Raw genomic sequence first — 12,768 nt, forward strand, 5'->3', positions numbered from 1 at the left:
AGTTGTCCAGCACCACTGAAATTAAATGACTCCAATCTTTGTGATTTTATTTATGCTTGCCCAAGATTTCAGCAATTCTCTGACAAACTAGCTGTGGACCCTGTAAGATACTATAGCCTGCTTAATTACTTTCAGGTCTTTCATCTGTATTGGTTTCCACTGGTAAGTAATGGACCCATTATGGATCCTCCGTGTTGCTGGCCTTTCTGTCATAGTTACTGGAATAGTCACCTTAGGAAGATCTCCTGGGTGTCTTGTAGGTATACCTCTGTCATTGCCTGGTGGTCTAGTGGCTAGTGCCTTTGAATCTGATGTATCAAATAGTGAATTTCCTGAGGCTTGCAACGTTGTGATCATAGTATCTCTGAGTGATTTGATTTCCTGAATCAAAAATTGTTCTAATGATCTGATAGGATCTGCATATTCCTTGGACTTATCAGTCAAGCACCATTCCAAGCATTTAATACGGTCATTCCTAGAAGCTTGATTGGCGTATAAGTTGCCTTCTAGAAATATCATCCTATCTGCTAAAAGGCCATTGTCTTCAGACACAAAATGTATTGTCCCTGCTAATTTTGTAACTTCCTCCTGACTAGATTCTATTTTGGCCATAAATGCAGTGGACATTGAATCATTGTGTCTTGAAGGTAGTTCAGTTTACGTTCCAAGCTATCTACTCCGTGGCCAATTCATCCTTTTCCTGAAGATTCTGAATTTTTAACTCTAATTTTTTAATCATCTATACAATTTCCCTGTTATTTGTCTTCTTATTTACTCTCTTCCATGTGATTATATGTATTAGGAAGCTATTTGTGAGCATTAGACACAAATACATTTGAAATATATCATAATTGTCTCCACATAACTATTCTATGACATTGGCAATGAGATCTCTAACGTTCTGCATCTATAAATTATCTGCAATGATGTAATATAGATACACTTACCACCTGTAATTAGTTTGGGTTGAAAAAAGGAATGTTACCTGCAGTTAGCGTCCTTGGCCAGCAGATGGCCCAGGTGTATCGTCAAACACAGCTCCTTGGCGGAAGATCAATGTCCTCCAATAGGTATCTGAAATGTACAGAAATTAGCGAACAAGGACAGGTCTGGCAATGTGCACGTTTCTGTGCTAGCAAGGGAGGCAGCCCACAGGGTCGGGGGTGGGCAAGTGCAGAGAGGGCAAGGGCGCCAGAAACCGCTGTGGCTTTTGGTGGTAGCAGCAGAGCAGCCGGGCCTCTTGCCAAGGGGAGCTGCTTGTCCCGTGCCTGTTTGTAGGATGGCGTTAGGCAGTGTGCTGTGATGTGATCCTGGGCAACAGACGAGCTAGGGAGCTCCTGTGCACAGTCTCCCAAGCCAGTTGGCCAGGGAGGGGTGGGCACCACAGAAGGGGAGCAGGCGGTAGAGGGTAAGCAAACGCCACACAGCGTGCTACACAGCTTTTGAGATGCTCCTGGCAGGAATCACGGTGGACTTTCTCAGCTGGGAGCCTGTTTCTAGGTCACAGCTTTCTGATGGGGTGCAAGATGTCCTGCTCCTGTGGAGGGGGAAGCTTCTGACTTTTAGGATGCCAAGACACAGGGGACAGGGGCTGGGACCTGCAGGTGCCCCGTGAGCACTCACCTTGGGGGCTGGGAAAACTTAAATCCCACAATACTCTAACACCAGCTGAAACGGGAAACAATGCTACCTGAAAAGGAGGTCTAAGATACTTTATTGAATATAGAAATCACTTACTGGGAAGCTCTCTATAGTCCCCGCAGCGACCAGGATCCAAGAGAGCGATTTACTTTCCTTTCTCTTTCCCTTTTATCTCTCATCTGTCTCACATACCCCTTGCAACGCCCCTTTGCAGGCTCTCCCCTACAATGTTGTTGTTAATAATGTAGCAGCTCACTTACTCTTTAAGTGTCACTGTGCTCTGGGCAGGCTGTGGGGTACTATTCCAATATTCTAGAGGGAAAAACTCAGGATCATGGGACCTATGTGATATCCTCTTCAGGATTAATAACCCACCCCACATTTCAGTTCAAGTCAGCTTCTTTACTGTCTCCAGGTAGCAAATGAAGTATATACCAGCTTGGTTCAGGCCTACCTAAGATCGCAGACAAATCTGGTCAGCAAGACTTAACAACTAATGAGTAACAAATCACAAGTCTCTCAGATAACCATTTGGCAGATGAGCTTTGAAAACAATGCAATTACCTAGAGGTGGTGGGTGATTACAACCTTAGGGTCATCATACTATGTCCATAGATATCTTTGAGTGTAATTGTTCAGATATGTCAAACAAATAACTGAAAACAAATGCCCTTTTTATAATAAAATTAAATTTTATTACATTTTAAACTATTTTGTTAATTCTTTGAGAATTTCATAAAATGTATTTTGATCACAATCACCTCAACTCCTATTCTTAGCTCCTCCCAGATATATCCCTACCTCTACCCCACATCTCCCCAAATTCCTGTCTTCTTTTATCTTTACTTGATAACCATTGACAGCATTTGCACTGTAATATACCCCTGGGTGTTGAACCATCCATTGGAATGTGGTCAGTGTACCAGGAGTCATATTCTAAAGAAAACTGATTTTTCCTTCCCAGAAGCCATTAACTATTCCTAGCTCCTCAGTTAGTGGTCAGAGCTCATGAACTCCTTCCCAACCCATGCTACAATATTCACCAGCTTGGTCTTATGAGGGTCTTGTGTAGACAGCGATAGCTACTGTGAGGTTTATGGCAGTTTTGCTTCAGTCCTCCATGATATCTGGTTTTTACAGTCTTTCAGATCCCTCTTCTGTGGTGGTCCCTGAGTCTTGGGGAGGAATGTAATATAGATGAAACCATTTGTGTCTGAACATGCCAGAAATACTTATTCTCTTCACTATAAGCACTTAGGGATTTCAATATTAATCTCCATCTACTGAGGGTTTCTGATGAGACCCACGAGCTAGCTGCCCTTAATCTGTAGGTAGGGAGATGTGAGTTTGAGTGCAGTTTTATACTGTATCCATTTAGCTAAATAATACTAACAGATTCACTCCAGGGCCTTTAACCTCTTCAGCTATGATTCTTGTCCATATTTCGTTATGAGGCATGTATGTCCTCCTATGAAGAAGGCCTTAAGTCCAAGCAGAAATCACTAAATCTATGGGTATATCTAGCCACCCCAGTCAATATTAGAGTTCACAGGGATCACAGTTGACTAAGATTGTTGATGACTTTTTCTTCAGTGACCTACATAGGACCTTCCATTTCTGTGAGAGCTAGTCAGCAGGGAGCAAGCTTCCTACTTCCAACTTGGTTTTTCTATCTCACTTGATCAATATGTATGTTGTCTTCAACAATATGATCTTATCTTTAAATTCTAATGGGCAAACAAGAACAATGACAATGGATGGTATTGTTTCAGAGTTTCCAAAACACCTTTGACAAACAATTCATGGGGTTTATTACACATCTGGCACTTGGATATTTATTTGACATTCTGTGGTTTCTGGGATGAACATAATTCTCCAAGTATGATAATTCAAAATAAATTTTTTCATAAGAATGTGTATTCATATGTATATATATACACACACACATATATATATGTATGCATGTATATGATGCCTATAAAAGGCTTTTGTATGGCTTTTTCAAACACTTTTAGTATTAGATTTTATCCACAAATATAGTAAATATTTGGTTAAAGCTCCAGAACCAATCATGTTTGCTCATATTTCTAAGCAAGGGCTTCTTGTTATTTTCCATTTGGCATTAGAGCTAGAGCTATGAATGAGGTGGCACTGGGTTATGGGGCAGAAGCACACATGCTTCACTTAGATATGAGATACCAATAATGTTTTATTTGATGATGGATCAAACACTCAAGGAACACCTCCAGCTATAAAAGGGACAGAGTGACTTCTAGGGATGTTGCTTCAAGACCTGGTAACACTAGTACTAGGGTTTCATATAATCAAGTCAGAAAACATTCTCAAAGAACACTTCAACTAAGTGAGAGAAAATATCTCTTCATCATAGTAGACAGAAACCAAGGAAAAAGGCATCTGGACACAGTCAATGATTTGCTGCCAGAGAAAGCCAACTCCAGAAAGATGCCTGGTTATGCAGATCAGGAAACCCAAAAAACTTAGGCAGGAGTAAGTTTCATTAGAATTCTTTCTCCATACCAATAAATGGAGAAAAAGATGAAGGAAGAATGCAATTCTAGCCAGGCGTTGGTGGTGTATGCCTTTAATCCCAGCACTAGGGAGGCAGAGATAGGTGTATTTCTGTGAGTTCGAGGCCAGCCTGGTTTACAAGATCGAGTTCCAGGACAGCCTCCAACATCACATAGAAACTCTGTCTTAAAAAAAAAACAAAAAAATACAATTCTCAGGATTCTATATTCTATAGAAGCTATATTAGTAATATATCCTACATTATCATATGTATAATATAATGCATATCTCAGTAAACTATATTTTTATACTATTTCATATGCCCAAATCTCTTCCATTCATCTATCTGAGTCAAGTTCTAGGACAGAAATTTTAACGGGTTTCAAGAAAATAATTAAAGACCCAAATACAAGCTCCTTACATTAATCATAAAAAAGGATAAAATATTAATCTAGGCCTTCAGTGATGGAGTGAACAAACTAGAGGGGTTATTTGAAAGCATTCTGCAACATAAAAAGTAAAATTAACATGTACTACTTACAAATGTCCTTGTTCTGAGAGTAATTCATCTAAAAGTTTTCAAGTAACTATATTAGAAAACATAGTCTTAAAATGTTTAATGTTGTAAATTCAGTAACAACAGATTTGCCTCCTAAAAAGAAACGACATATTTTGAACTTCCAGTGAGTTCAAACTGATTTGGACACTTCTACCCTAAGGACCACACTATAAGAAGACTACCAGAAACTAGATAGCCTGGCTGACTTTCCAAAACTGCAGTGGTCTTTTACTTTGTTTATGATAAACATATATGCCTGGCAGAGAATAGCTGTCTGTAGAAAATGGCTGGTAGATAAGAGACAACAAGAAAACCAATGAAGTGAGTTAGTTTTGATCTTTGAACATATCCCGACACATGCTGTTCTCCATATCTTGAAAACAAGGAAAGGCTAAGTTGGGAGAATACCTCAGCTTGTGAATCCAGCTCCAAGAACTGCACTGGGGTTGCAGAAAGAATGCAGCAGAACTTAGGAAAATTTGCTATCTGAGGGAAAAAGACTCACATGCACAATCTGAGGGCCAAGCACTTTATTCTTTCTGGCTCTCATTCTCTAAATCTCATTTGCTTTTTTTGTTCACACAGCTTATATATACATTCAACAACATACTTCAGGCAGTGAAAGGTTACGTAGGCTATTTCTCAGGGACATAATGCATTCCTTGAGTAAATGATAAGGGACTGAGCCATTTACCATGGCAACACATAAGCGGGGACATGATGTTTGGTATTTTCCCAGGCAGTGTCAATGAAGGCATCCAAAACCTAAAACTACATTTTCTTATCCTGCATCCACAGCACAAGATGAGAAGTTTTTAACTTTTTTATTAAAGGCTATGAGGCCAGACATCCTCTGTATCCCTGGATAGCAAGGCTGTGAGACCTGACACTCTTCTGTAGCCCTGGCTATCTGTGAAACTTTTCCCACATAAAGTTGTTTCTCTCTGGATTTTGCTAATGGTTAATTTTTATTCTTATCCTCCATATAAGTTTTAGGACTTAAACATAAACAGTTAGTTAGCTGAGCCTTGAATATTGTACAATAAACTGAGGTCAGAAGTTTGTGCAGAGTGTTATGGAATTTAGTAGGGAGTTTAGTAGGAATCTAGTGGCCACTGATCTCTGTTATCAGCCAGGCCTAGCTAGAGAAACTGGCATAGTATTTTAGGTTGCTTTATGCTTAATAACCTTGGTTCAGACATCTGTAACTCTGTCCTTGTGCATAATCTGTGAAAGATTAACTTACGATTCATTCACAGAGACATTAAGTCTAGTTTGAATTTGTTCTTCAGATTTTGAATCAATTAATTGTTTGTGGCTTGTCTTAGAAGTGAGAAGAAATTGTTGTTTTCTTCTTGCCAGTCTGAGCTAGTGATTAAAAAGAAACAGAGCCTAACTATCTTACAGTCCTTATGAAATAATAGATCTTGTTATGAAGCATATCCTACTATATTTTCTACATATCAAAATTTTACAGTTAATGATAAGTAGTCTTCCTGACTATTCACAAATATATGTTCCCATAAGATTAAGATGTAGTAATGAGTTTACATATCATATGAAATTACACATTATAGTATAGGTATTGGGGAGATATTATAGCTGTCTTCGCATATGTGAATTTATGGACAGAAGCAGCAAGTTTCCAAAGTCTGTGGTGCCATAAGCCTTGTTTTATGTGGTTATCCTCCATCAGAGAACTATTCCTCAGGGTGGGCTGATATCTGAATTATCAGTTGCCATCTGTTGTATTTGTGTCATGGACCATAATAGCTTGTGACAGGAGAAGTCAAGTAGAAACATTTATTTCATCTCTCTTTACTTCGCACATTAGCTCAACAAAAATGTATGACATCGCATCTTTCTTCCCCTACAGACACAAAGGTGATAACTGGATGTACAGCAGAAGCACATTTGCACAAAACCTCCAAGCCCCATGGGCTGTTGTAGTACCACCCAATAGTACTAATAGTCACAAAGAACTAATAGTGTTCTTAGCCACGAGTTCACATAAAAGAAAATACACAGAATGCCACAAGGCAATGCTTATGCCAACAAAAGCTCATCTCAAGTTAGTGATTTGTCCACTCTTAAAAAGGAAAACCATGAATCACAACAAACAAACCAAAACACCTGCTTAGTTCAAATACATGCCCACTTAGGAACATTCCTTCATCCAAGCCTTGGGGAATAGCCAGCAATGCTTTCAGTTTTCAAATTACCAAAATAAACACATCTTATTGACTTACGACTCCACACACGTATACACACACACACACACACACACACACACACAGAGAGAGAGAGAGAGAGAGAGAGAGAGAGAGAGAGAGAGAGAGAGAGAGATGTACTAGGGACGTATTTCACATCTAAAGTTTCAGCTGTGATGCTAACAGTACTAGTAATGTACAACTGTGCTGAAATCTCTTTGTTCAGTTTAAGATTTCCCTTAAGCACTAGTATGTAAATATTCCATCCTGCCCCTGCAACATAGCTTCCTAACTAGTCCTTGTACTTGAACTTCAGTTATCAAGTAAACCTATGGTTTTTGCCAAATGATTTGAAGCTAAATATAGGAAATATATAGTTTCATTAATTCAAACTTCTTAAGAAAAGGTCAGGTTAGAATAGCAAGATGTCTAAATTAAAACATATTTTGAGTAAGTATTAACTTAAGCTGTTCAAGTTTCTCTGGGAATGAGTAGTTTCTGAGCAAGTAGGCTTCATCCCAGGAATGCAGGGATGTTCAACATACAAAAATCTATCAATGTTGCCGGGTGGTGGTGGCGCACGCCTTTAATCCCAGCACTCGGGAGGCAGAGGCAGGCGGATCTCTGTGAGTTCGAGGCTGGGCTGGACCAACAGCCTCCAAAACAATACAGAGAGACCCTGTCTTGTAAAAACCAAAAAAAAATCTATCAATGTAATCCACCATATAAACAAACTACAAAGGAAAAACCACATGATCATCTCACTAGATGCTGAAAAAGCCTTTGACAAAAACCAACACCCCTTCATGATAAAGGTTCTAGAGAGATCAGGGATAACAGGAACATACCTGAACATAATAAAAGCAATATACAGTAAACCAACAGCTAACATCAAACTAAAGGGAGAGAAACTCAATGCAATTCCTCTAAAATCAGGAACAAGACAAGGCTGTCCAATCTCTCCATATCTCTTCAATATTGTACTTGAAGTTCTAGCTAGAGCAATAAACCACAACAAAAGAATATCAAGGGGATACAAATAGGAAAAGAAGAAATCAAACTTTCACTATTTGCAGATGATATGATAGTTTACATAAGTGACCCAAAAAACTCTGCAAGGGAACTCCTAGAGCTGATAAACACCTTCAGCAAAGTGGCAGGATACAAGGTTAACTAAAAAAATCAGTAGCCCTATTATATACAGATGACAAAGTGGCTGAGAAAGAAATCAGAGAAACATCACCCTTTACAATAGCCATAAACAGCATCAAATATCTGCGGATAACGTTAGCCAGAGCAGTGAAAGACCTGTTTCTGAGGAATTTCTATCAAGTAGAGACCTTGGTTATTTTTTAAGTGACGTGGGAGGAAGGTTAGGGATATAATTCAGTGGTAGAGTACTTTTCCAGCATGCACAAAGTCTACTACCACAAAAGATTTTTTAATGAACACAACTTTATTCAAATCAATGCTACAAAAATGTTTATAAACAAGTAGTTTCATAATATAAGCTACAAAGATTCCCCACTCCAATTATTTTACTTATATAGCAAACCCCTTGTTCATAAATGGTGCCTGTTCATTTCATACAAAATTATTGTAAATTCTGATTAATAAAATTTCATTGCATTACTCTCAAGTCTCCTTATTTTTCTTTAAGGGTCCTTGTAAGGACAAGGGTACTCTCAAAGGAATTGTTTGGGAGTAGAAAAGTGAAAATATATCCTTGATGCTGCAATGATAAACAGCACACTTACTGAAAGAAAAATAAGTATTTATTGTAGAAATTACTCACAAGAGACCAAACAAGTAACCCAGATGAGCCTAGTAGTTTTCCGCCGCCGAACTGGAAGCCGAAAGCCGGAAAAAGAGAGAGACTTCCGTTGTTCAGTCTTTTATACCTTCCCCCGTAATGCCCCTAGCCATGCCCAAAAGTGGGCCTGGCTAGTGACGTAGTTCACCGCCTACGTCTGTATACGTCTTTACGTCCGTATATGTCTTTAGTCGTGCATAAAGTGGGTGTGGTTAGCAGTGTGGTAAACCGCTCTTTTATTACCTCATCTGTATGTGCCTCTAGTAAATCACATGGCTAATGGCCGCACACGGCTTTCTCCTACATATCCTGGTTTCTGAAAGCCTTTTGGCAATTTCCTGAGACGTGGTAGAGTTCTGACAAGGTAATTGCCCTTCCTCTGACAGCAATAGGAATTACACCCATGTCAGATTTCAGCAAGCACAGACATCTTCAAAAGTATAGAAATTGGCCCTGTAGGTTAAACAAACTCAAGAAAGTATAATATGTCAATGCAATATGCCAATACTTTTACATTAATACAGTACATGCCCCAAAAGGGATACCTGGGATGACTAACCTGGAGAGTTGTAGAAGCTGATAACTTCTTCATCCCCACTCTAGAAGATAAAAAACATAGTCCAGGCATAGCATAGTTATAATGACTTGCCAATTAATGCTGCTAGAGTCCATATGTTGGGAAATCAAAACTAAGAAAAATTCTCCTGGGTATCATTGAAGAATACATTGCATTATGCTACATATCTCACAGTCAAAACCAGAGGCCTACTCATTTGAGAAACACTAAGTAATCCAGAGACTGTTTGGTCTGTACTTCTGGAGTTAAGGGTAATGTTTTCATTTCTATCCTTTTGACAAAAATAATAAGAATTTGTGAAACAAGAGAAGTGTATGAAATTATAATTCTGGTATCCATAAATAAAGTTTTACCCATCATTATCTCCAGCTCCTTTTAGTGCATTCCACCCAATCTCCCTTGAGTCAGAATGGCCATCATCAGGAATACATATGATAGCAATTATTGGCATGGATGTGGTGAAGGATGAACATTTACACACTCTTGGTGAGAGTGTAAACTAGTGCAGCTACTTTGGATATCAGTCTGGAGGTTTCTCAGTAAGTTAGAAATCAAACTTCCATAAAATCTATCTTACCACTCCCAAGCATATACCTTATTACAGAAATACTTGTAGATCCATATTCACTGTTGCTCTATTTACAATAGTAGAATCAAGTTATGTCTATTTAACTGACAAATAGGATATAGGATGTAAAGAAAAACAAACTCATAAAATTTTCAGATAAAGGGATGGAGCTAAAAAATATCATCAGTATAGTGACCTAATCTCAGAAAGACAAACATTACATGTTACCTTTTATATGTGGAACCCAGATTTAAATCTTTTGTTTTGTATATTTAATTTGGAATACATGTGAAAACCAGGTCATTAGATGTGTGACCTTGGGGACTGTGATGAAGGAAGGGAGCATAGCAAAATATGGGTAAAAAGAAAATAGAGAGAATCCTGGAGACAGAAAGATTCAAACATGCAAATGTGTGGGAGTGAGAAAATGAGAGAAATGGGAAGACGTAACTGGAATGAAAGTACATGAAAAAGCTATACAAAACTTATATCTTGATAGTAGAACACATGTGAGATGGAATGATATGGGAAATACTCCAGGGTTAAAAGTTTAAGTGAGTATAAGTGTTGGGAGAAAGGAGAGAACAAAAGATGAGAGGCAGACTAACCAAATCTACAAAGAAGCTTGACGAAAACCCACTACTTTTTAAAATATAGTATGTTTTTATAAGAATTTGAATAGATATATTCTGCGTGGTGGATTATGTTTCTCCTAAGAGACATGAATATTAAATGAAAATCTCAGTCCCAGGCAGGGGTTTTCTCCCCATGAGTTATTAGTTGAGGAGGCCCTAAAGGCACCAAGAACAACACAGGATATTACTGTTGCTTTAAGTTGCCCATCAAAACTAAATGATAAGACCCTATTGCTGAAAACACCACTTACTCAAGGATTCATGACATAGAGAAAATAACCTTGAGTGGCAAAAAAAATTCTCTCCCTGCGGTCTAGCTTTCATAGTGCTTGCGAGAGGCTTAGCATGCGGCTGGGAGAAAAAGCCATCGATTGCGTCAACCAGCACTAGGTCCTGTGTGCTACAGTTTTGTTCCTATTTTTTGCCAACACTGAGGATTGAATCTGCAGCCCTCTGCCTACCAAACAAGTATTTTACCAACTGAGATATATCTGTAACCCCACAATCAGAATCTCTTGTTTAACAAATATATTCTAGAGGCCCTACAGACATGCATGCATACACACACACACACACACACACACACACACACACACACACACACACAGGGTTTACAACGTGAGCCAATGGTCATATTAAATTTTTTGATATTTTCACTGCCTATCAAAGTGTCATAGTTATATATAAAATTACAATAAGTATTCTGCTGCAAGATAGTTTCTTCTATGTATGCAACTGAACACATGAAATCTCAACAATATGGTTGCCTAAATAAAACCTAAAATAGACAACATAAATGGCATGCTAAAATGCATGGGAAAAATCTCTCTAGGCCTCTTACCTAGATAAAGATCTGTAGGCAATTAACAGTTACTCAAAAGGGGCGTTCACTCTTTCACAGGTTGCCCAGTACCAAAACACATATACATACAAGCAACATAAAATAAACTCAGCAAGTTGTACATATAAGTGTGTGTAAAACAATAATAACTAATGAATAAGAGGCATGAAGTTGAGAAGAAATAAGGGGAACCTTAAATAAGTTGGAGGGAAGAGAGAGAGGAGAAAAATGTGTCAATACAGTACTTATACATGAAGTTCTCAAAAAGTAAAAAAGTAAAAAAGAGAAATAAAAGAATGGGAACATGAAGTAAAAGACACATCATTTTGTCAGTTTAATGGTTCTTCTCTCATTTGTATCATTTGCCATGAAAATGCAGTTGCATAATCATGCCTCCCTTAGACACTTTACTAGCATCAGATTCTATCTACTATTGCTTTAATTTAACAAGATGTGGTGAGTGTTTTGTTTTAAATGACATCCTAAGGTAGGCATGCAGATGCAAGTGACTTCCGCTATTTGTCTCTGAATGCAGGAGCCAGGCAAGGCATCTAGTTTCTAGTCTTTCTCTGAAGGTTTAACAAAATGTAAGGTCAATCAAGAGGCAGTATAACCCCATAAACTGCAAGTAAAATAACTGGGTACCAAAAGACTTCTGTGTAATGCCTACAGCTAGATTCCTTTAGGCACAAGGACTGATGCTGGCTTGAATGCAGGATCTTCAATGCAGGCAAAGTGGCACAAATGAGAACTGATAGCACAGTGCCATTGAAACAGACAGATGGGGAGAGCTGGCAGGTTTTCATGGTAAATGACACCCTGTGCTGGGGCCAAGTCTAGAAACACTCTGCATACAGGATAATATGAACCAATTAGTCACAGTTATGAAAATAGCTTCACACATGAAACAGAGGAATGAAATGGACATCTCAATTATACCCACACTCATTGCTATCAATCAGTGTTAGTACATCTGTATGAAAGCCAGAGATCTCTATATTTTGACTGAGGGTGAGCCAGTCTATATCACTAAAAATTCAACAGAAGAATGTAGCCCATGTCCAGATTGTTGGTAATTTATCCTGAATCTCCTGTATATTCACTTGATTTATGGCAATGAATTCAGTGTTTGGCATCTGAAAACATCACTTAGTAAACTGGCAAGGGAACATATTCAGTTCATATTTATTCTTTTATTCACATAGCAAATGTTGGTATCCTGCTGGATAAATAAAGTATCAAAGTAATAACAGGAGTCAACACATACATAACACAGTAATCTGTAGAGCCACTGACATTAGCAAAAAAAAACTATTTTGCATTTGTTTGTTCTTTCAACTAGGGCTATAGTTACACTTTATTAGGATATACGAAAGACAGTATTTCTCTGCCAAA

At 38.3% G+C, this 12,768-nt stretch overlaps 1 protein-coding gene and 1 long non-coding RNA gene across 2 annotated transcripts in view; one reads left to right on the forward strand and one right to left on the reverse strand.

Moving 5' to 3' along the window:
* Sptlc3 (serine palmitoyltransferase long chain base subunit 3) overlaps positions 1 to 12,768 on the forward strand; it is a 121,152-nt gene that overhangs the window by 39,725 nt on the left and 68,659 nt on the right. The gene's annotated exons all lie outside the window — the stretch shown is intronic.
* LOC121140538 lies at positions 986 to 8,768 on the reverse strand. The gene is made up of 2 exons (XR_005877443.1): positions 8,735 to 8,768; positions 986 to 1,074 (listed from the first exon to the last, which is right to left on the reverse strand). It is a non-coding gene; the product is annotated as an uncharacterized LOC121140538 (long non-coding RNA).

Source organism: Mesocricetus auratus, unplaced genomic scaffold, assembly GCF_017639785.1.
Source record: "Mesocricetus auratus isolate SY011 unplaced genomic scaffold, BCM_Maur_2.0 Super-Scaffold_100004, whole genome shotgun sequence".
NCBI lineage: Eukaryota > Metazoa > Chordata > Mammalia > Rodentia > Cricetidae > Mesocricetus > Mesocricetus auratus.